Source organism: Rattus norvegicus, chromosome 13 (assembly GCF_021556685.1).
Source record: "Rattus norvegicus strain SHRSP/BbbUtx chromosome 13, alternate assembly SHRSP_T2T, whole genome shotgun sequence".
Taxonomy (NCBI): Eukaryota; Metazoa; Chordata; class Mammalia; order Rodentia; family Muridae; genus Rattus; species Rattus norvegicus.
Window position 1 is genome coordinate 101803243 of NC_141546.1, and position 24258 is coordinate 101827500.

The following is a 24258-nucleotide window of genomic DNA, read 5'->3' on the forward strand; positions in this document are numbered from 1 at the left end:
GGTCCTGGGGGTGCGGGGGCAGTGTGAGTCTGATGCCAGAAGTTAGCAATAGGTTGATAGTAAGAGCTCAGAGCCCTTGAGTCTGAATCTCAACCTTGTAACTTAGGGCTAAACTTCTCCGTCCAGGGATATTCTTTTGTAAGGCAGGGCTAGTCTCCACCTTCCCCTCTCATTGTGTTTGAGATTGGATTTGATTTGTAAGTTCCAAACACAGCTAAGTTTACAACCTTGCTTTCAGCGTGTCCCATGATCCTTAGCAGGCCCTTTCAGTCCTTCCTGGTTTGACTGGGAAGTTAAACTAGGCCTGCTCCAATTCTGTTAACTGTTGTATTTAAGATGAAAAATAAAACCTTGTGTATAGTCTGAGTCTGAACTTGGATGGGCAACAGAGAGTCATTCTTGCAAGAGTTGGAGAATCTTGGCTTCAAAGTCACCTATGCAGGCTAGGCATGTTGGTGCAGCCTGTAATGCCAGCGTTTATGAGGCTGAGGCAGGAGATTTGCTGAATTGTTGAGGCCAGTCAGAGGTATATAATAAGCCCCTTTTCAAATAAAAAGTAAGAAAGCAAGCAAAGAAACAGTCATCGATTCAGACCTCTGCAGAACTTGAGCTGCCTGCCAAGGAGAGGGGCCGCTTGGCCACTGCACTGGCTGCACTACACTGGATTGGTGAAACACAAACAGAATTTGCCTGAGAAGAAAAATAAAATAATGCATTTCAGGGGATTAAAGTTAGTCAATTAAAAATAAATCTTTTGATATCCTGGAGGGAGGTCATCAAGGGTTTGGTTCTGAGGACATTGAAAAGCAACGAAACCAAAACCAAATAAACAAGCAATCCCCTAGAGAACTGGATATACTGCTCACGAACCCGTATGCTTTGGTTACTTACTGGAAAGTTACCAATAACATCTGCAGACAGGCCTGCTGAACAGGCTCTAGGCCTCTGGAATCAATGGCTCTGGTCACCTCTCAGCACCAAGGGGATGAACCAGCTCATCTCTTGGCCGTCCAAAGAGACTGTGAGCAGAGCCAGAGTATCTGGGCCGATTGTCAAGGGTGGAGAGGCTCCGCTCGAGTCTTGGGATCTGGCCATTCGTCAATAGTCCTCTGACCCTCTTAGTCGACTACAGGCAGGCTCTCCTCCAATTCTGATTGTCTGGCTTTTGCATAATTACAGTGCCTTCCCCATGGGGTTTGCTAGCGATTCTTGGATTGTGACTCTAAAGGGAGAAGAGGCAACAAGTGCTGTGCCCTGCTCGTGAAACTTAGCCCCGTTCGGTTAGATGACGGCAAGTGGACAGCCCCTGAGCAGGATTTTCAGATTTGACATTGTCCTCTGTAGATTCCACCCCACACCCACCCCAGCCCCAGCCTTGGCATTTACTGTCAAATTTTAGGGATTTGGAATCTGTAGAGTACGGTGAGTGACCTCAACAATACATTCTAGGGACCAAGGTCATGGACAGGCTTGAGGGAAATTCCTTAGTCTGTCCTACTACTCCAAATGGGTAAATAGTGATAAAGACGGACAAACATTTATCAGGCCTGGTGTTGGGCATGTGTATACACAGGGTACAAACATAAACAATATCAGGGTGGTAGAACATAGTTATGCCAGACAGTGAACAGACAGCAGAGGAGTCCTGAGGAAAATAAGTTATCTGTGCTATGTCATTCTGTGGACACACTAACTAAAGCACATCTTCCTGTTTGCAGACATAAAGTATTAAGGGTACCCTGGAGCCCCTCCTCCACTGGTGCTGGGGAACAATTATTGAAGTGACAAGGACGTTGGATAATCATTCATATATATATATATATGTGTGTGTGTGTGTGTATATATATATATATATATATATATATATATATATATATATATATATATATGAAGTTTTACTGCCATTTAGAATAAGTCAAATAAAAGCCATCCCCCTTTATGTTCTTCCAAACTACCCTGGTGGTGAGTTAGATGCCCGCAGACCCCCCCTCCCCCCAGTTTTCTGCTGTGTCCATAGAACCCTTACACACAGGCTGGGACTCCTCTTTCCTCCCTACCCCCTCCCCCATTAAAAAAAAAGATTTAAAGAAAAACAGCTCCAGTTGTGTGAGGCCTACACACCGGGTATGCAAGTCAGCCAGCGTGAGCTGCGAACAAGAGTGGGGCCCTGGGTGGGTGCTCCTGCCGCCTTGGTGCTGGTCTGCCTGGGCCGGGTGGGTAGCAGGGAAAATGTCTATGTTTTAAGGTTGGGAGGTGGGTCGTGTAGGTCTGGGATCCCGTAGCTCAGGAAATGGAAACCCAGCACCCCATCATTGGGGCTGAAGGGGTTCTTCCTTCCCTTCCCCCATTCCGTTTTTTTTTTTCAAATTTATTTTGCCCAGGCGGGGATTGGCGACGGTCAAAAGGGAGCAGTTGGCACTGAATGTCACCCTGAAGGTAAAATGAAAGACAAAAGAGGAACGCATGCTTGCTTTTGCAGCGGCTGCGGCGGCGACGGAGGCAGGAGCAGCAGGATTTAAAGGGAAAAAAGAAATCACACGCACATACATACATCTACACACACCCAGAGGCGTCGATTATGCAAACGCAGTAATGCCATCAAATCCTGACAGTGCCGGGGAAATTTTTTTTTCAAAAAAATAATAGAGAGATATATTTATTTTTTTTTTTAAAAAAAGAGGGAGCCAAACGCATGCAAAGAGAAACGTGCACATACCACGCAACCACCCGAGGAGAACCTGGCAGCCTGTCTCCTCTTCTGCCAAGTTATCATTAAGAAAACAGGGAAGGCATCATGACGTCCTGGGTCACAGGGAGTGCGGACCGACGCTACCAAGAGCGAAGGGAGGCGCCTGGGCGCTCCGGCTAGCCGCGGGCGCAGCTCGGCCCCTCGCCGCCCGGCTGGGTGAGTGCTGCGCCGCTCGGGACGCGGACCCCGGGGCCCACGCAGGGCCGCTGTGCGTGGGGACACAGCCTGGGGCCGGGCCCTGGCCGCCCGCCGGCCGCCCGCCACCCCCTCGCCCCGCCGAGGTCGCGGGAGCCCAGCTCAAGGAGGCGTGTGTGAGATGTGCGATGTCCCTGCATGGGGGGTTTGTAGACTTTTCTAAGCCAAAGCAACCGGGGCTGCCTCGGCTGCTTTGAAAAAAAAATTAAAAAAAAAAAAAATCCCCGAGGACTCACCCGATTAACCAGCTGCAGTTCTGACCCTGCCAAAGGTAACTGCCCCATCCTTTAACCATCAGCGTCTGGAGACAGACGCTTGCATCTCTGTTTGCAGTCCGGCTTGGAATCTCTATTGCTACCCCCTTCCCCCTTCACTTGCTTAGAGTCTCTTGGAGGAAAAAAAAAGAAAAGAAAAGAAAGAAAAGAAGAGAAAAAGAAAAAGGACACCCTCTCTCAATAACACACGCATAAGTAGTGCCCACCTCTTGCAGACTTGCCTGGCTCAGCCTGCAAAACTGTCAGGTGTGTGCTGGAGACACAGATAAATTTGAATTGCTGTTAGGTTTCTTCTTTCAACACCCCTCCCATCCCCCTTCCTGCTTACAGACTTCAGTGCTGGGGAAAGTGGCAAAATAACCCTCGGGCAGAGTTAGGGCACCTGAACTGGGAGGGGATAGGGCCAAGGGACATGGGGCAGGGGTCGCTGTGGGTGAAGGGGGTGTCCGGAGTTGGAGGATGTTGCCACAGGGCAGTGCCGCTGCTCCGGTGCTGTGTGTCCCTCCTGTCCTCTAAGCCTTCCCATCTCTCCAGGCTTTCCAATACTGTCACCTTTCCCAGAAAGGAAGTCACCGAAGTTGTCTGGAGGTCACTGGACTAACTGTTTCAAACTGCTTATCCTACCTTGCCACCTTTTGATTCTGTCAGAGCGCCTGCAGGGTAGAGCCCAGAGCACCCCAGCCCCTCCTCACCCCTCCTTGGGTGAGAGGAGACCCAAAGCTCCCCTCCTATCCCCTTCCCTTCCAGCAGGGAACCTTCTTTTAGATTCAACTCCTCCTCCTTCCAGAATCTTAACAAGCCTTTCTGGAAGAGCCTGGAACCCCCACCCCCACCCCCACCGAGCCCCCAAGCCTCTCAGCACTGAGGGGTGACTATATGTGTTTATTAATTGTATTGTTTTGGTTGTGCCGATTCTGAGTTGCCGAATGGGTCTATGACCTCCTGTTATGTTCAAACGCCCCTGCCCAGTATTTCAAGATGAGAAGACCTTGCAGACTCCCGAACTATGTTTCAGAGCAGCTGAATGGGTTGGACTAGTTTTGAAGAGAAACTAATTTGTTTCCCACACTGCCCAAAGAGCAAATAGGGGATGGTGCCTGGAAACCACCCAAGTTCAGAACCACCCAAGTTCAGAAAGAGGGTTTGAAGTGTCTTAGGGAGGATGGCAGGGAACAGACCCCGTAGCTAGAGGGTTGTGTTTGGCTTTGTGTTTTTTCCTCCTGTCCAGTAGATCCGATGCTATCGAGCTGACTTAACCGTCCTGAGAAACAGTTCTGTCTTTGTGAAAAAGAGGAGGAAGTTTGAAGGCCTCTCTGATCTGAACTCAGGAATGGCAGAGGCCTGGACGCTGATGGAGGGGAAGTGACCTTGAAGGGGATGCTTCCTTGCTTTGAGGAAGCAATCAGACTGTGAGGAAGCAGGCCTCCAGGATCTTTCAAACATTGATTTGTCTGCTGTGATCTCTGCCTTTGTTATTTTCTCCTAAAGCAATTCTCATAACTCTTTAAACTTGCATTACATAGTATTAAATGCATGTCCATTGTGAATGGTATTGTACTGCACATTAAACTGCCCATTGACTGGGGTGGTGAGGATAGGTAAGGACAGCTCTTTCCCCTTAGAAATCAAAATGGGCTAAGTCTTCTTGTATGACGTGTGCTGAAACCTGCTGGTATTCTTTGCTCAACCGAATAGACTGGATCAATTGATTAGGTTTTCGTGTGTGTGTGTGTGTGTGTGTGTGTGTGGTGTATAGCTCAATTTATTCCGTGCAGTTTTTCCAGAAATTAAAAGGTTACCAGAGAGTGCCATGTTCCCATTTCCAACCGAGCACCACTTATTACCACAACAGTATTTCAATATTAAGTGATCTTCAAGGTCTTTCATCTTTCATTTTGAGCTCCAAATTTGACTCAGCATGAGTGTGGCAGAGCAGCAAGATAAGAGCTAACAAAGCACGCAGACCCCCAGAACGCTCTCAGGGACATGTCTCGGGAAAACAGTAGAAGAGTGACTTCTACTGAGGGACCTTGTTCTCAGCTGTACTGAGAAATTTTGGCAAGAGCCTGCTAGAGGTCATGGGCTTATGTTTGAGACTTATCTCTCTCTGTGGTTTGTTTCTCCGGCCCCTTTTCTCCGTATATTAAGTGGACACTCAAGGTGAGCTGTCTTGACGTTTTCAAACAGCCGAATCCCTACATTCACCTGTCCCAGAAAAGGCAACTGTTTAGAAGCTATATAACACACACACACACACACACACACACAAACACACACACAAACACACACACACACACACACACAAATTCTCCTTTTGTTTATAGATGTGGCAACCAAGCACCTTTATCTCTCTCCTCATTTATTTACTCCCTTACTTATTTACTCTGATGACGTGACTCTTTTTTTATGGTAAACTCACTCATTTTGGAGGAGGTCAAAGTATACCTCTGGAGCGTGCCCAGCGATGTCAGTTTCTGTTAGACAGTTTCTAGATGGTAGGAGGTTATCCTGGTCAAAGGACTTTATGAAACAAAGTCGAAAATTGGTAACATTTTTGTTGGGCAGGGAGGGAATTGTTGGAAAACTGTTAGAATAGAAAGCTCGTAAGGGCAAGCCACATTGATGAAGAGAAACACTGAAGAAACTTTTGAATAGTAGGTTGGCTATGTAATGGTCAACCACAAGATAAAATTTTTACACAGTATTTTTATGGCTTAAATTGGCTGCAGTGTAAACCAAGCTTACTACTCTATTAAGTCATTATACTCTTTAATTATTTAACATTTCTGGCCAAGCTATCTTCTGCGGTCTTTTTTGTACACATCAGGACTGATATGTACGGTAGTAATTGCTTGTTTGTGAGGACTTTGCTTTGGAATAAGGTTTAATTTTAACTTCTCCGGGGGCAAATATGAGGAAGAATCTTCAGAAGGAAAGGGCTGTGATGGAAATGGCCCTAGTGCCCCGGAACAGGACTTCTACAGCATTGCAATGTGGCTCATACAATCCGAGTTATTCTCACTAAGGGGCTCTGATAGGATCTGCCTCTCAGGTACCACACATTTTGAAGGAAGAACTGTATCTCTATTTAAACGCAGATCTTTGGTTTTCTCCAGGGGGCTCTTGGCAAATCTTTCAATCAAAGCACTGGTAGGAGAAAGGCAACTGAAAAAAAAATTATCCAGGAACAATAGCGTCTGTCATTGTGAAATAATGATTACCAAGGATCACAATATTGTGATTCTTTTAGAAAATCATTTAAAATTATCTTCCTAAAGTAAAAAAAAAATAACAGCAGGTTTGTTTTTGCTGTTGTTGTTTTTATGTTTGCTTGTTTGTTTGGTTTCGTGTGGACAAAAGGCATTGTCCCTTAGGAGAAGGGCTCAGTAAGAGAGAGACTTTTGGCATCTCCTCCTCCTTGCGTTTTGGTGGTACTGGAGCAGAGACCCAGGGAACCACCGAACTCCAGCTCTGAGTGCTCCCTGGGTCAAGGATGTTTCCGCCAATAGCTTTCATTTATTTACTTTGATCCCATTTCATCATTGTATTTGGAATCAGTGGACCAAGGCTAGGAACCTCAGGGTGGGTCTACTCTGGAGGGATAACTGTAACAGATCTCCCAGACTTGAAATAGACGGACATACTTTTCTGATGGTTCTGACCCCTTAGATCCAGTATATTGGGAAGAATCTCCTTTAAAAAGTTTTTGCGTGAATATTCGGGATGCTTTTTTTGCTCCTGGTATCATTTGCTGGGATGAGGCTTGGGCTGTCTGCATCCTTAGACCAGGAAGTTTCTTTTTCTTGGAGATTAGATAGCCTTCAGTACTCAACCCTGATTGCAAAACCTCTTCCATAGATTGCCTCCTCCATTGTACTGGGTCTAGACCCAGCCCTCCATTCTCCCTCAGACATGCACACTGTACAGACACGGATGTACTTATACCCTTATACCGGATGACACCAATGCTGGCAGCACAGACTCCTTCAGTTTGGGTTGTCTCCACTTATATTCTTATGGTGAAAACCATTTTTCCCATTAAACTATGTGATGATAATAATTATTGCAAAACAAGCGATGTAGTTCTTGAAATGTTCAGGGCACTGGAGATTCAACTCCGAGTTGCTTTTCTGGTATGTCTGCTCAGGTAGATAACCTTGATCAAATCATGATCCACCTGCTCTCCCTTTTTTTAAGTTACAGAGAAATTATTTTAATTCCTTAGAAAATATCCATTTCTAACAAAGATGTTTGACTGCTTTGGCACTCAGAGTGCCAACATTATCTGAAGCAAAGCAAACTGTCTCTCTACTTTCACAGGTATTTAAGGGGTTTTGTAAGTTGCGTTTCAAAATATATGCTTCCCATTTAAATTTGATCTCCTTCTTAGATATTTTCAATTAATAAGGCTTATGTTATGGCCATGGCAATTTATATTCAAACATACCTACTTTATTAGCACAGTTGTAGACTGTGAAACAAATTTCCATATCCGTGAAATACTAACAAGAGAAATAACTAACATTTGATGTGGGTGATAGTTTATACATTCCCCATACCTCTTAGGAAGATTATTCATTACCCATCTTAAGAAGGCAATCACTTTTTACAAGGTAAACGTTATATAAACAGATTCTTTACTCTTCCTGTTTGCCTCCTTTTCTTCTTAAATTTCTTCTTTTCTTGCTTTCCTCTCCCCCCACTTAATAATGTAAAGCCCCTTTTCTGGGACAGAGCATTATAATTGCCTAACATGTTTGTCTCTTGAAAGGGGAGCAGGAACAAGCAGCCCCCGCAGCTGGGGAATATATCTTCTGCTCCCCAGCATTCTAGAGGAAAATGTTAGGTTGCAGAAATCATTTCATGCCCTGTATGTTTTCCAACATAAATCAGGAAGACTGTTAACAAGTTATAGCCCTTCTTAGAGACTGCGGCTTTCTCTCTCTCTCTCTCTCTCTCTCTCTCTCTCTCTCTCTCTCTCGCCTCTGTAAACACAGCCTATATATTTTTTCCAAGTTATTGTGTGTGGAGAGAGATCCAAAGTTGTCTGCATCAATGAGCAGTCTCTTCAGTTAGGAGGAGTTCATCTTCTGCTTAGTACGGGTGTTTGATTTCCGAAGGTTGCAGAATTAGGACACAGTTTCGATGGTCCTTTGGACCAGTCACCATTAGAGGCTGAAACTTGCCTTTTACAGATAACGTAGATTTGACAGGATGCTGGCTGTCACAAAAGGTTGGCAGCAGTGAAGGCAGCATTGTCTGTGGCATCTGGTGATGAGTTCATCAAAGAACAACCGTGGACTCTTTGCTCTCTCTCAGTCTCTACTCTGCTTTCCCCTTAATGATCCTTTCAGTGATTAAGAATAGTAACAAATCAACTGAAAGTGGTGCTCTGGTTTACTGTTTTTCTAGAAACCATTTTTTTTTATGAAGGACCATATATATCATGACTATAACAAAGCTCAAGTTCATTGGGTTGGAGTGGATACCTCACAGGACTTAGACATTCAGGGTTGAGTGTAGATGTTTTCTTTATCTGTCATTCATTGGCTGTTCTAAATAGACTCTTTCTGCAAACAAAACAAAACAAAACAAAACAAAACAAAACAAAAAACACTACAAAAGTGTCTTATGTTCCAGTGTCCTTGGTTAGATCACAATAGCTAGTGCGACCAGTTGGGTGAAATATTGTTTTATCAGTGACACCCCAAATGTAAAAATAGTTTTCCTATTGTGATACAAGAGATACACATGACAGACAGTATTCTTCACTGTCTATTCATGTTCTACACATGACCAAGAAATGTTCTTCAATATATAAACATGGGGATAAGAGGGTCAAGCTTTAAGACATGAATCTGCAAGTTGAACGGGTAGATTCAAACTCTTGCTGAATGGCTGAAAGGGGTTTCAGAGAAATTTCTAGGAATTTTAGACACTGACAGCAAAACAGAGAGGCTTTGCTTTCCTGAAATAGGGAGGCTTCACTGTTGTGAAGTACATGGCCTTTGAAAGATTTGGGTACAGTTTCCTTATTGTTGTTGTTGTTGTTGTTGTTGTTGTTGTTGATGATGATGACCATTTGTGTTTTGTTTGTTTGTCACTGAAATTCATTAAACATAGAACTGAGGGAAAATAGAGAGAGAGAAAATAGGCCAAGATATAAGAGAAGACAAGATACAAAGCTATTGCAGGTAGAAGAGGTATGGGTGTGTGTGCATGCATGTGTATCTGTGTGCCTAGATGTCTGTGCACGTGGTATGTGTGAATGTGCATGCGTGCATAGGTGTGTGTGTGTGTGTGTGTGTGTGTGTGTGTGTGCGAAATCACCTGTCCTATTTTTACTGAACTGTGGGATTGGAAGAAAACTGAAGGGTCATGGGTGGTGGCTCATATCTGTAATCTCAGCACTTGGAAAGTTGAAGCAGGAAGGCTGCCTTATGCACCAAAGCTATAGAGTAAGACTCTGTCTAAAACAAAGCAAATCAAAACAGCAACAATAACAAAAACATGACAAAAATATATAAACAAGCAAAATCTACCAAAAACCAAGGGCAATTAATGCGGACAACCACTCTCTATCTTCCCTTGAGGGGACAACTGTGGAAAAGACTTGTAGTTAGGTCTCCAGTTCTTGTTTTAGAACTTATATTGGGCCACTCACTAACTTTGGTGATTTGGGTAAATTATCCATTCCCTGAACCTTTATCATTTGTGACTAATCAAAGTGTTGCCTCTCAAGATGGCTGTGAGGATTGAGTGAGGATTTTTGGGCCAGCCTTGTCTGACCAGGTCTGATCATGCTTCTCTGGTGTGAATTTATGTCATTGCGAGTCCCTTTTGTCTTGTCTGACCAGGTCTGATCATGCTTCCCTGGTGTGAGTTTATGTCATTGCAAGTCCCTCTTGTTGCTACTTTCTTTGCTTCCTGCAGGGCAAGCAGAGAGGGACGAAGCAGAAAGTAACACAGAAATCGGCAGAGGAAGGTAGTTCTATAGGCATGGTGATTCTAATGTAGACAGTGCCAATACACCAAAATATAATATACTAAAATACAACAAAGCATCTTTATTTACTCCCCAACCCCCAGACGGCCAGTTCTTGTCCAAATAAACAAGTAGATAGCCTTAGAAGCCAAACCATCAAAATCATATCAGGACAGTAAAAGTAGGTGATTTTACACACACACACACACACACACACACACACACACACACACACACCTTTTCTACTTTCAATATTCGGTGATGGTCTTGTCTTAAGCCTTACCTGTCATTCGTGATCTCTACTGATCATTGAGATTAATCTGAAATGTGTGCATTTTTTTTTTGTGAAGGCTATAGGAATTGTTGTTTGATAATAAATACTGAAAAGTACTGCTATAAATTGCATCTGAAAAACGTGTCTTCATGGGCATAAGGTTAGAAGTAAAGAATGGAAGGTTGGTTGACTCCACGTGCAGGTGAGGCACACATATTTTTTAGGGATTTTTTTTTATGAATGATTCACTGATATTAAGCCTAGCCAATTTTGCCATTATAAACGAACTATATTCCAAAGCCTGCAGTGAAGGGATAGGTCAGGAATTGTTCAAGAAATGGGCTGTTTGCACAGACAATGCACTTAAAAACACAGATTCAGAGAAGAATGTTTGGAGTCTATCTGAAACTAGGGCATCCTTAGCCGATTTCCCAGACAACGATGGGCAGAAGTCTGCACTTTGTGATCTGTTAAACCTAGATGCTCAGGAAAAGTAGAAATCAGAAATGTCATGAGACCCAATTTGTCCTTGAAAGCCAATTGCTATTTGCTTTTGTCTAAACCATGAGGTCCTCTGTTCGGGGTAGATGTGTGCTAAACAAGAGGAAAACAAAACCCAGGAAGCTTAATTATGGGTTTGGTGGCAGGAACATTGATAGACGTATGATAATTTGCCAGTTGCAGATGAGCTGCCTCTGAAACCGGTCAGTTAATACAGTTAGCCCAGCTCGGATTTCTTTCTTATTTAGCAGAATGCATGGGACGTGCTGTGCCTTTTCCCTCACAATAAGTCAGTTAGCAGCACAGCATCACCTTTAAGAGATGGTCTCAGCTTCAAGACATCTAAGCTACCCTTAGGGAAGTAAAATTACGGTGACAGCACTGAAGGTTGGAGTAACAGCTCAGGGGTGCGAGGCCTAGCCCCGTAAACAACAAACAAAACTTAGGTACAGTAGGAGAAAGAACTGTATGAAGTACGACCAATTCATACAGATCCCTTAAGGAATCCTTGGTCTCCCTACAGAGCCTCATTGACATCCGGGCTTCAGTCGACTAGCTGTGTCCTATTTATGATGTGTGGTTTTTTTTTTTTTCTTACTAAGTAGTTGGCCATAGTTTCATCTGTTTCATAAAATAGTCAAATGAGAGGAAGGTTGTTTTTTAGGTTGTTTGTTCGATTTGCTTTGTGTGTACTGGAGATGGACTCAGAGCATGACATAGACGGCCACTGTTCTACCAGCAAGCTGCCTCTCCTGCCCAGAGAAGGAAGATCTGGCAAAGCTCTTGAGCAGTTCAGTAGGGGCTTTGGAGAATATGGGATGGGAAGAAGGAAGACTTCACTCTTAGGAACTTGCGCTTTGGGAGAAGGTCCTGGGTTGTGATTGACTTCGTACCCACAGCGTCTGGCACCGTGCCTGACTGTGAACAGAGGTTCAGTAAATGTTTATGAATGCGTGAGTGCCTGGCTCTGTGGTCCATCCCCAACATATGTTAACCTTTAAATCTTCACACACAAAAAACCGTCTTGAATGGCGGTGAGATTGTATCCCTTTCATAGATGAAGAAAATGGATATTTTGAGCAACTGTTGATCTTGTGTGGTAGAGGGGTAGTGTTGGGATAGAAGTTAAACCAGGCATCAGGGCTGACTTGTTCATAACAGGGCGTGACTTGCGCTTGGGAGCACATTGTTATTGTTCCTAGACTGCAGTGTGGCTAACATGCAAAAGGAAGATTTTGACTGTACATAGTTCACTGTTTTCCTGGGCAGGTCTGAGCCAGGCTTTGGACAAGGAGGGCAACAGTGCCCTGAGTTGCTTGCCACACTTCCTACCGCCCCAATAAAGAGGCCAGTTGTGGTCTCTACCCTGGGAAGTGAGATGCACCGTGTTGAACAGGCCATCATGTCTTGTCTTGGGGGTCAGGAGTGACCTGGCCCAGAAGCATGGGCCGAATCGAGAAGGGAGTGTGCAGTGATTTGGATCAGGTTTGCTCTTAGCCACTGCCTGTCCCACCTTGTAGTCCCAATCACTGTTCTTCACGCTCCTTTTCCTTTTAAGTCCTGGCGGGCCAAACAGATGACTTGGTGAGTTAAAGCTCCTGCCAAGAAGCCTGATGACCTGAGTTTGATCCTAGAAATAACGTGATGAGAGGAGAGAAGTAACCTCTGATCTCACACCCCCCCAAACAGATACATAATAAATAAGAACACCTTTTGTTCAAAGACATAGTAAAGTCTCAATGGTTTGCCTCCCCTATATTGAGATTGATAATTTATTGATAATTTAGATTGGTGGTTCCTGTGCCAGTAGGCAGGACCCATGATCTTTTCTCTGTTCTTAGTGCCCTGTTGTCTCTAAGGATGGTGAACAGCCCACTTGGGGTATGTTCTGCAGTCACCTCCAGTCGTCTTGACCACTTCGTAAAATTCCTGGCTCTCCATTGGCTCAGTCTAGATTTTGGTCTGAAAGGATCCGCTCCTGCCTTTTTCACTTCTCGGTTATCTGGAAGTTTTATGGGGGATGGGGGTGTCCCAGACAAGGGGATGGAGGGAAACAAAGAGGGAAGCACACCTTAGATGGGGATCTGGGGGAGCAGGGGTGTGCAGCTTTGCCAGTGAAGTGCCTTCTGTACAAACATGGGTTCAAATTCCGGGCACACCCATACAAAACTGGAATAGCATCACATGGCTGCACTTTCGGTGTTAGGAAGACTAGTGTGGCTAGTCACCTACCCTGTCATAGCTCCAGGTTCAGTGAGAGACCCTGTTTCAAAAAATATGGTGTAGAGGGATTGAGGAAGGCACTGGACATCCATTTCTGGCCTCTACATGTGCACACACCCATATAAACACACACACACACACACACACACACACACAGAGAGAGACACACTATAAGCATATATAAACACATATACACGAGCACAAACCGGATAAGCTGGTAAAGTTCGGTTAGCCTATTGAGCACAGTGGGTGAGGGCAGCTGAGACAGAAGCTGTGTGCAGGGGGTGCCTTGCTCTGGTGCCACATCCAGCAGGTGCCAGCCTTCCGTTAGCCGGGTGCTGTGCTGAGACGCAGAGATGAGACCTGGCGGAGGGTAGACTCTTTCCACACTCCTCCCTGACCTGTGCAGGAGTCCGCCGGGGCGAATTGTGTGAAGTTGTCAAAGGTTGCTCTGCACTCCAGTGCTTGGCTCGGGCTCCTCTGAAATGTGATACCATTGGTTTTCAGTAAAGGTTCCTTTCTGCAGGGCTGCAAACACAGCTCAGCTGCTGCCCTGTACACACAGCCCTGGGAGCAGACCAAGCAGCACCTTCCCAGCAGCCTTTTGAACCCGAGACTCTCCCAGATCCTCTCTTCGCCCAGGAAGTTTCCTTCTCTGTTGTCAGATTTAGCACCAGACTCCCCCGTCATCAGATCCGAGCAGGCTCCCTGCTGCACAGTACAGAGGCTTGCTTAAGACATTTGTCCTTGAAACTGCACCAAACTCTTGGAAGAGCCCAGAACGTGTGAGTATGTATGATTTAGGCGATGGGACAAGGCAAAGCTGCAATCAACCATTATACAATATCCGATTAGCAGTACAGGAGGGATTTTTCCGACCTTATGTTACATTCAGTTTCAATTCGTTCTGAGGCAACAGATCAATTGTAGCCTCTAATACAGTGACTCTGCAGTAGACGGAGGTTGTAATATCTTAGCTTTAGCTATTTGCCCTTCTCAGTTAGCACACAGATGTGGCTCGTGGGCCAATTATTGTGGGCATTAAACTATACAACTTCTCGATTTTTATTAGGGCCGATCATTGTTGGTCTTGTCCATCTTGAGAAACAAGTTAGCTCTGGGGGGTGGGGTGGGGGGTTGCTTTTAAGGAATTAACTACATAAATTCATGGACAGTGGAGTGGGTTTGTAGTGTGCTTGCTCTCCAAAAACTGTACCAGTTTGCGGTTATAATCCACTCATAGGATTCTTCTCTGAGGTTTGGTTTTAATTGAATCCTACTCAGTGTTTGTCTGGTGTCTGACGGTCCTGTATGCATTTGTTTAATTTACTTTGCTTGGGTTACAGTCTGGTTAAACCCGTGTTTTCATTCTGAGGGCTGCCAGGTGAAAGAAACATGCAGGTCTCTGGGGACGGGGGTAGTGGATTTGCTTGTGGAGGGTGGTCTATTACCTCTGAAAGCTTTTCAGGTACAGCCCGACCGGCTGTCAGCAGGACCACAAACCAAACACCGCTGGTCTCCGAGTTGTCTCTCAGCCTGCCCACTTTTGGAAACTCCAGCCTGTAAAAGCCGGTGCCCCCTTTCTATCAATTTTTAATCTGCAACAATACTTACGTTTATAAGATTAATTTCTCTCAGATTAGCCTGATTGATAGCTGGATTGTGGTTACTTAAGAGCCTGCTCCCTGGAACCCACAGCCCAGATGCATTCCATTTAACTAGTGAATGTAAAACTGGGTAACCATGGAGTCAGCCACCACCAACTGGCTGTGCAGTGGCTTGTTGTAAACAATACAAATGAGCCGGGAGAGCAGGGGCAACCAGACATGAAATGATTTTAATAGAAATTACGGTAAAAGGTCATGTGACTTGGGATCCGCTTCTGTTCGGATTTAAAGGGAAAGTCTGTCTTTTCTTTCCCCCCACCCCCCTCCTTGCCTCATTCTAACCCACTAGGGTTAGTATCTCTTTGAACTTGACAGGCCCTCCTCTGGGCTTCCACGGAGAAAGGTGGCCTGTGCGCTGTGGGCAAAGCATGGGGACTTGTGGAATTTCAGTGGTAAGTACCGTTAGTTCAGAAACTAAACAAAATAGGGCTGAGTATTTATGTCTTTTTTGGGGGGGGGGTCGTGCTTCCTGTGCGTTGCGACTCCTCTCTAGACCAGCTAAAACAAGATCGTAGGTCACTCCACCTCCTTATGAAATGGTACATCTGTCTTTACTTCTTCCTGGTTCTCTGGATTAATCTGTAACCTTGGTCTTTCGGAAAAATGATATTTGCTCTCAGATCAACTTTTGCAGGGTAACGGTGAACAAGAGGAAGCCTAGGGGGAGGAGGAGCCCTGAGTCTAATCCCATGCTCTTGTTTTCTTTGTTTGTTTGTTTGTTTGTTTGTTTGCTCTTTTAATGCAGCCAGGCCCTTTCTGGATTCTCAGAGGGCCAGGTCTGTTGATGACGTTTGTGTTTCTCTGGAAGCGAAGGCGACTGCATATGGACATGATGGTCTTTATGAAATTGCTCCCAACTTAAAGCAGCCACCAGCAGGACTGAACGAACTGTGCCCTGTTAGGTACTAACTCACGGTTAGTTTGATGAGCTGCGTGTGTCTGGCTGTGCTTGTCTTATAAGTAGCAATAAGAAGAGAAGCCTAAGCCATAACTTAGAGGGGCTGAGGGTCTCTCAGGAGCTCCGCTGTGCCCTTGTCCAGATTTTGGAGGTGGACCTTGTCGCACCCAGTGTGGAGGAACAAGGATGCTCTGGGTATCATGGACACTTTGGGCTAAGGACTCCTAGGCTTGTCTTAAAGTGAAAGAGAGCTGAATGGGTGTTTGGGGCTACGCTTCTGTCCCCTGTTCGGTTGTATAAAGATCACATAATATGGGAACGAAAGGTAATCGTGTGCTTATATTTTGCCTCTTTTTGATATATAGATTCTTCTGACTAGCTACATAATTGAACACACTCTGGGGCTGTGCTGAGTCGTGTAGACCTCAGGTGTATCTTCTCCTATTAGTATCACTGAGGTAGAACCAATCAACCTATGGAAATTGTGTGCTGGGAGCTCAAGGAGAGCTAAAAGCACGGGCCTCCCTCTCTATCTCCTCTCAAGATATTATCTAGCAAACTGTTCAGACCAGAAGCATTACATGTTAACACTTTAGAAGTTAGGAAAGTGGTGGTTGTTTTTAAAATTAGTGTTTGAAAGACGCAGGGGAAGCTCAGTGATATTTAAGCTGGCAAATTCTTCAGGAATGTCCTGGCTGAGGACGTGGGTTAGGGTTTGCTTGTTGCTTTAAGACAAGCTGTGCTTACTAAAACATGATGAGTCTCAGGTAATTAATATTCGTCAGGAAGGGGAATTTCGAGCACACGGTGAGAATATCTTGTCAGAGAGAGGTTTGAGGCAATTGCAATAAAAATACAGTTCCTAATGTTTCCTCACCTTGTTTCCTGAAGCTGAGGGACACAGCTGAAAGTGTCACCCGTGGCTACTTAGAAGGGGTCTCATTCTGTGGAGATGGGTGTGGGGGTCTCTGCTTTTGGCTTAACAAACTCAAGATTTCATGTGAGCTTGCTTTATCTCTCTGCTCTTTGTGTTCTCATTGGTAGACAGAGGGCACGAAAGCAGGCCAGTGGTGACGAGAGAGAAGGAGGAGAGAGCACACAGAAAATGTTCAGCACCCTGTCCGGCACAGTATGTGCTCGATAAGCCATCGCAAGTCTCATTGTTCATTTTGGTTTTAAAAAATGCATGGTTAAGTAGAGACCTACTGTGTGCTGGACAGGGACCAACAGAATTTACATCTCAACCTGCCCCGGCTGCTGCATATCTTCCTGTGGGAGGTGGCAAGTCAGTTCATTGCATCGTGCGGTATTTTGCACAACATTTTATTCAAGGCCTGAGATGGTATTTCCCATGTTTTCCATTTTCATGCAAAATTATTCAGAAAGGCCAAATACGTTTTATTTTTTTTAAATGTATTATCACAGATTAGGACTTCTGATACTGTAGGTGTTGAGACCCAGCTGTACAGAATCCCACTGTTAGAGTTGAGGTCAAAAGGACGTTTAGACCTAAGACATTTAATTACATGTGTGTGACAACTATTGCTAGAGTTGAGGGCACACACACACACAGAGTTATTAAAAAAATAGAGCTCAGGAAGAGATAATTACCTTAATCGTAAGAGTTTAAAGCTTAGCACTCCTTAGCTGGCCAGTGAGGTGGTTATTTGTATTAAAAACCAGTAGCAGCATAAGTCTGTCCGTAGAGTTCACACCATCGTGGAGACATTGCTTGGTGTGCTGTTTAGCTCTCTTTTTGACCTTTGACCTTGTGGCATAAAGGTCATGTTCGTTCAACCCCCGTGCCTTGCCCTTTCCGGGTCTTGCTCCTTCCATTTTCCTGGCCTTCCCCTTTCTTCCCTTCATTCTCTGTCCCCTCTGCTATACTGCGTTTCCTTTTCCTGTATGAATCGGAGAGCTCGGGAAGAGAGGGGCAGGAGACCCGATGCCTTTTGATGCCAGCTCTGCTTTTATAAATGGAAACTTTTAGAGGAGTCAGAGAAACCTGTTTTTCTTTCTCCTACTATTGAACAGGAGAGCCACATCTGAAGTGACCCGCAGACCCCAGGGAAGCCTTGCTCGGGAACTATTTGTTGATTCATTGATTAAACACCGTGGAGAGAGGGGGCATCAAGCACGGAGATCCCCTTAGTAGTGAAGGCTTTGAAACCCCACACTGCAGTGTGTGGTGGGATGGCTCCTGGGTGACCTTCCAACGACTAATCTCCTTTAAGAACTGAATCAAAGCAGTTAAGGGATTTTGTCAGATGGATTTTGTCTACAGTTGGGTTTTTGGCAGTTTCATGTAGAAAGCAATACATTCTCCATGAAAATCCGAATTTCTCTTTTTTTTCCCCCCTAAGAAAGGAATGAAAACAGATTGCCAGCAGAGATCTCTAGAGAGGAGCTCTTGTTTACCCGTGACACTGTTCAGGCAGGGACAGCTGTGGGACGGATGTATTTCTCACACTTCCCAACCAGCCTGATGGTCCTGCTACCGAGTGAAGCCAGTACAGCGAGCCTGTTCTAGGATCTTTTCTGGTTAGAATGGAGGATGATATAATCTGTAATCTACTTTTCTAGAAATCACGAAGCGTGCAAGGCTGGAGTGGAAAGTGCTTCACTTGCTTCAGTACTCAGGTTTTTCAAGGTCACAGAACCCGTGAGTGAGTATGAAGTCGGGAGAGGAGTTCGGAGGTCTATTCTCTCTCAGCCCTCTTCCCAGAGTCCTGCCTTACAGTGTGATATAACACAGAGAACGAGAGAAGGCATGGGATTAAACACCATCCAGTCTGGAGAAGGGCGGGCCATCTCAAAGTGACTATAGGAAAGCATATGGAAGCCTAGGTCAGTTTGTAAAGCTATACTCTAAATACCCTTGTGACCTTGAGAAGGACGGTTAGCCAATCAGGGCTGTGGCTTCCTTTGCTGACAAGCTGAGATGGGGGTGTTTGTAATGCCTGCATAGTAGGTTTTTGGTATTAGGCAGGATCGCCTATGTTAAATGCTTTTCCTGGCATGAAAGGTAGCAGCTAATTTTATCAATCTTTCCCCTTTTGAAATTGATGGTGGAGTTGAGCGTGATAGAAATATAAGCATAAGATTGTAAATGCACATCTAGAGTGGGGGGAGGGACAACAAGGGTTCCCAATATTTCCTTGTATTATAGCGCAAATAGGGAACACGTTGAGGGTCGCAGGCTGCTTGGCATAGCCACGGTGATGGTGATGGCGGTGCTGAGGATAAAAGTACCGGTGCTGATGGGTGATGCCTGGGGCTCTAAGAAGATCTCACAACTGTAGCTTGGGTGTCTTGGTTTCTTCTTTATACAAGGGAAGAAATCAGTGAGCCATCTAAACAGGAGGGGCATGGTCAGCAGACTCCAGGACTTTAAGGTGGGTAATCAGTGTTGAAGGTGCCATCCTACTGTGATCTTCATGACCCCAGAGGATACTTTGTAACACAGCCCAGGAAACAGAGTCCGTGTGAAGGATGTGGGATGAGGTAGATCCAGCTGAACCCAGTTTGTTTCTTTTCTTATCCTGGATGGGAATCAGAATACCAAGTACTTCACAGGACTGTGGTGAGGACCGAGTTAGTGACTGGAGAGTCTAAGAAAAGTGTCTGACTCACAGTAAGTGTTCTGTGCATATTAGTAACAATTAGATGGTTCTTTTGTTTTTGTTTTTAAACACTGGTAGAACAATGTCTTAACCTTCTGATTCTCCTCCCAACTTTCCATTCTTCAGATTATTCACAATGTTATAAATACACAAAACTGATTTTTAGTTTGAATATAATAGGAGCTCTTCTTTATTGTGCCATTTAAACATGCACCATGCCATGTGCCGTGTGTGGTATCTAGTTGATCCAGTTCTCTCATTACTCTTAAGTGATATGTATTTTCATCCCCATCATATACATGAGAACAGGGAGCCTCCAAGAAGTGTGGGAACTTGCCCACATCTACAGCTAATGAGCAACAGAGTGGGGCTTGGATTTATTGCCTTCCCTGGGCGTTGTATGCACTCTATCCCATTCAGCAGGACACTGTTCGCAGGACTTTCTTTGCTTCAAAAAAAAGTGGAAAAATAGATTTTTCTAGAATGAAAAGTGAGAGGGAGGGAGAAAGGTGAGGAAGAGATGATAGATAGATAGATAGATAGATAGATAGATAGATAGATAGATAGATAGAGGCTCATTTTGTAACTAGGCAGCCCTTGCAGAAGGAGAAAGTGAGGAATCTTGGGTAATTCTCACTTTAACAGAAGCAGGACAATTGGTGGTTTTGAGCCTTGCATCATGACCATTTAACTTTTAGGTCTGGAACAATCTTCTTCTATATTATGCTTGAAGAGATTCACGTAAAAGTAACAGTAGACACAAAACAGAGGAAGAAACCCAGGTACATCAGCATTCATCAAATAATACAACCACCTTCACATTCTTAACATACTAATGCTGGTGGGGGAGGGGAGGAGAGCCCAATGTCCTAGGCACAGACTAGGTTAATATTCCTAGAGAAAGCTATGTATTCGTATAGTCTGATCCTTTTTACTTCAAGAAATACTTCCCCGACCCTCTAAGTTAATCACAAAAGATCTTCTGAGCTACACAAGCCACATTTTCTTCCCAATGTTCCACACTGGGGAACTGAGCTGTGGGGCTTGCTATGCAGGCAGGAAAGCCACTCTCTAGATCCTGACTCCCAGACAAAGCCTCTTCTCTCCTCTAAGTGGTGTGACTCTGACGCCATTCATTTGTAAGGCATGGAGACATGCGGCAGAGGAGACTCACACACCTAGGTGTGTGGTGAGGGTCTTGCTGAAGTAAAACAGAGCCCTCATATGCAGGTTCACTGCAACCTGCAAGCTGGCAAGGCTGTCGTCACGTCTTTGAGGAGTGATGGAGGGCTATGGTATTTTTTTTTCCTAGAACACAGGCTGGGTGCTGGACAGAGTACTGTACCATCTTGTGCCTTAGCCTCCTGGGGCCCACCGGGTGCTATGGCTTTCTCCCCAGATGGCCACCCGTAGCTCTTGTGATGTGGGACTGGCACTCTGTCTGTGGAGCAGATGGGGTTTCCTTGCAAGTAGTACTTCCTGCCCTGCATGCTCATTTTGAAGATGTAGGTTGCAGTAAGTGCAGGGGGCCAAAACCAATCACATGCCAAACCTTTGTGTTGGAAATGAAATACAATCCAAGGTAGAACAGAAAGAAGGGATTTCAAAATCCTCATAATTCCCAAGGTCACCATCAAGGTCAGGCTACTTAAGGCAGTTTGAATGTTATAGAACTGAGGCCACCAGTCAGGGGGCTCACAGCTGTTCCTGGGGAAGATTCAGGAGCTTCCCAGACCAAATTTTCAGTATTTTACCTGCTAGAGGTGGAGAATAGGTATTGAACAAAGGAGGAAGGCAGGACTTTCTTTGCCTTTCCCTTCCCAAGGTCACAGAACCATACGACTGCCCTTGTAAAGCAATCGGAGTGTGTGCTCCGTGACTCAACTCTTGCCTTCACACTGCTTCGAGTAAAATATCTGCGAACCAACTCTCTGTTGCTCTAAATATAAATATTTCCTCTAATAATACATGGTATTTGTGTTGCGAATGTTTTGAAATCACAAATTATCATTTTCCTTTTACAGCTGGGTTAGCTTTACATGATGAAGTGGCTCGTTCAGAATGAGCTTGCTTGAAGAAAAATAACAATATTAGAAATTAGGTCTCAACATCTAGATCTGGGTTGATCCTTTCTTACAGAATCTTCAACCTCGAAGAGGTTCAATGAAAGGTAGCACTGGTGACTGAGTACGAAGAAGCTTGAGAAGCAGGCAAAGGCCCTAGAGAATTGTGGGAAGAAAAACATTTGCAAGGTTGTTGAGTATATAGTATGGTAGCCAAGGCTTCAAGATAGCCCCAAGTCACACTTTATTCTCCATGGAAAAACAGCTTTGGGGGCTGGGGAGGTGGATCAGTGCTTGCTGCTTCGATTGGAGTTCTGTTGCCTGTATCCACATCAAGGGCTCATACAGGCCTAGGACTCTAGCTCCAGGAACCCTGACACCTTCCTCTGACCTCCTTAGGTACCTGTGCTCACACGCACAAACCTACACTCATGCGCGAGCACACACACACACACACACACACACACACACACACACATGTATCCACAAAACTGAGCCTAAAATAAACCTTAACATGAAAGGTAGTGTAGTACAGGAGAGAAGTGCAAAGGAAGGGGGCAGGGAAGGGAGCAGGTAAAGGGACAAAGAGGGGGACTGGGAGGGGGGGAGGGGACGGTCTGTTCCCTGGTAACGATTTCCCATGATGCTGATCTCCTTCTCTGTCAGTTCCTAGTATCGTTCAGTTTCTGAGGTCACATAGTAGAGCAGAGACATAATCTCTTCTCACATGGACTCAGGCCATTCAAAGCAAGAGAAATGGCTTTGCACTTATCAGTTTAAGTCCTGTGTCATCTAGTTCTGGACCCCACCTGCCTTCCCCATGCAATCAAGTGGCCCTATCAGTGACATCATTTTAAAGGACCAAAGAAGTGTTAGATGGTGCAACAGTCCTTAATCTAATATCTTTAATTTAAAGAAAAAATACGTCACTGGCATTGTCCTCAGTTAAAATACGGGTGCCTGCTCATTACTTGTTTTGCTTTGGAATTTATAGCTTTACTAGTCACGTGGCTATTTGGAGGTGAATCAAACGTGTGCTTTCTCTCCTGTGAACTTTGATGAGTTATCGAGTAAGTAACATCCCAATACGGTTACGTATATTTTAGGATGGATTTCTTGACCCAGCTTAATGCTAAGACCATGACAGAGAAATTATGTCTTTTGATAATGGCTCTGAAATCTTCAAGTTGATCTACCATAGTCAGCATTTGACTACAGATTCCCGGTAGAAAGTCTACTCCGGAGATCGGAATGCTTCAAAAGGTCTGTGCGTTCCTGGCAGGTGGAACAAACTGGCGGCACGTGAATGTCATCTTGGTACCTTTGAGCCATCATTAACTAAGAGCACTGTCACAAAACTATTGTAACATCTTTGGAATGTCAAACCATGACTTAGGATGAACCAGGGAATTATGTTTAGTTAAAGGAGACATGTTTGGTGGCCTCGGGGTTGTTTATATTCTATTGCTTTGCTGTGTGTCTCTCTTTACCACGTTGCTAAGTAACTTAATTTTAGGAAAGTTTTAGCTTAATACTCCTAAATATTAAGAGGAGAGCACTGTATGCCCCTCTTTGCTTTGTTACATGGGCACAGTACATGGTAAAGGTAACAGATCAGAGATCAATTCTTATGTATCTCAGAGTTCCAAGCTTTTGAGGCTGTATTATGGAAACTTTGTAATTATTGTGGGTAATCTTGCAGAAAATTAAATGTTGAGTTTGCATATATGGAGAACCTTGGACTGTTCTGCTCACCGTCACTTGTTAGAGCTAAACATCTCCTTGACCCTGCCAGGCTGCGGGTTTCACTTACTGCTAGTAAAATGCTATTTGTGGTGTGAGTCGAATCCGTTACACGGTGAGCAAGCGTCTCATGCCTGAGGCATGATTTACAGACATCACTTGTTTGTTCCAAAAATGAATTTTGACCAATAACTTCTTGAGATAATTTCCCCACAAGGGACACGTGACAGTATCTTGACCATTTAGATTAAAATGGTTGGATAGAAGGTTTTGTTGGTATCCAGTGAGTGGAGCCCTATGAATTCTTCAAACATACAGTAAATAAGCAGCTCCTTCAAAACAGGGACCCCAAAGACCTACAACTGATAACGCCAAGGCCATAAGGTCCTGCTTTAAACACATGAGGATTTTTTTTAAAAGCCAAGAGGAAGTGGGTAACTAGAGTACCTTCGGGTTCGTAAGATGGTTGACATCGTTATTATGAATTCTCCCCACTGGTGGTAGAAGAGACAGGGAGGGAAACATCTACAGCTGCAAACAAGCCACACGCTTACTCTGCAGATGTTGAAAACACAACGAGCATCTCACGGCCGACAGAACCACCTACTAACCCCAGCAGTCTCAATCTAAATGGCTCCAACTTCTAGAGAACTTACCAAATGCACCAGACACTTTTCTCTGTGCTTGTGTCAATTCATGGAAGCCTCAGAGCAGTGGAGGTCCAATGCCTGTACCCTCCAACCCTGGAGCCTGTTGGACTGTAATGATCTCCTGGCAGGAGGCACAAGGAAGAGGACCTTGGTGGCAGGGTATCTGGAAATAGGGAAGGTTTGTTTTCCTAAATGCTCTGGCTGCTCAAGCTTTTATTCCATGGAGCTGTTACTGCAGGCATGTTTCTCTGGGACATAGGGTTCCTGTCCTAAAGGAGGCTTGTGTTTGCTTCTAAAGGGAGGAGAGAGGAAGCTTATGTAACACTTGTGGTCCAGTTCTACAGAGAGTGCCTGCCTGCCTGTCTTCTCTTCTCCTATGGTCACTATTGACTCAGATAGGTTTTAGACTGTG

General features: G+C 44.8%; 1 protein-coding gene across 11 annotated transcripts in view; it reads left to right on the forward strand.

Annotated features, from left to right (window-relative positions):
• Esrrg (estrogen-related receptor gamma) overlaps positions 1–24258 on the forward strand; it is a 618195-nt gene that overhangs the window by 43331 nt on the left and 550606 nt on the right. For 2 of the 11 annotated variants that reach the window (NM_203336.3, XM_087581297.1), the window contains exon 1: positions 13735–13987. The exons of 6 other annotated variants lie outside the window; for them this stretch is intronic. The gene's annotated coding sequence lies outside the window, so the exon portion shown is untranslated. Of the gene's footprint in view, positions 1–2707; positions 2906–3059; positions 3216–13734; positions 13988–24258 lie in introns of those variants that run through there. 3 more of the 11 variants (NM_001415124.1, NM_001415123.1, XM_087581300.1) reach the window with 3 other exon arrangements.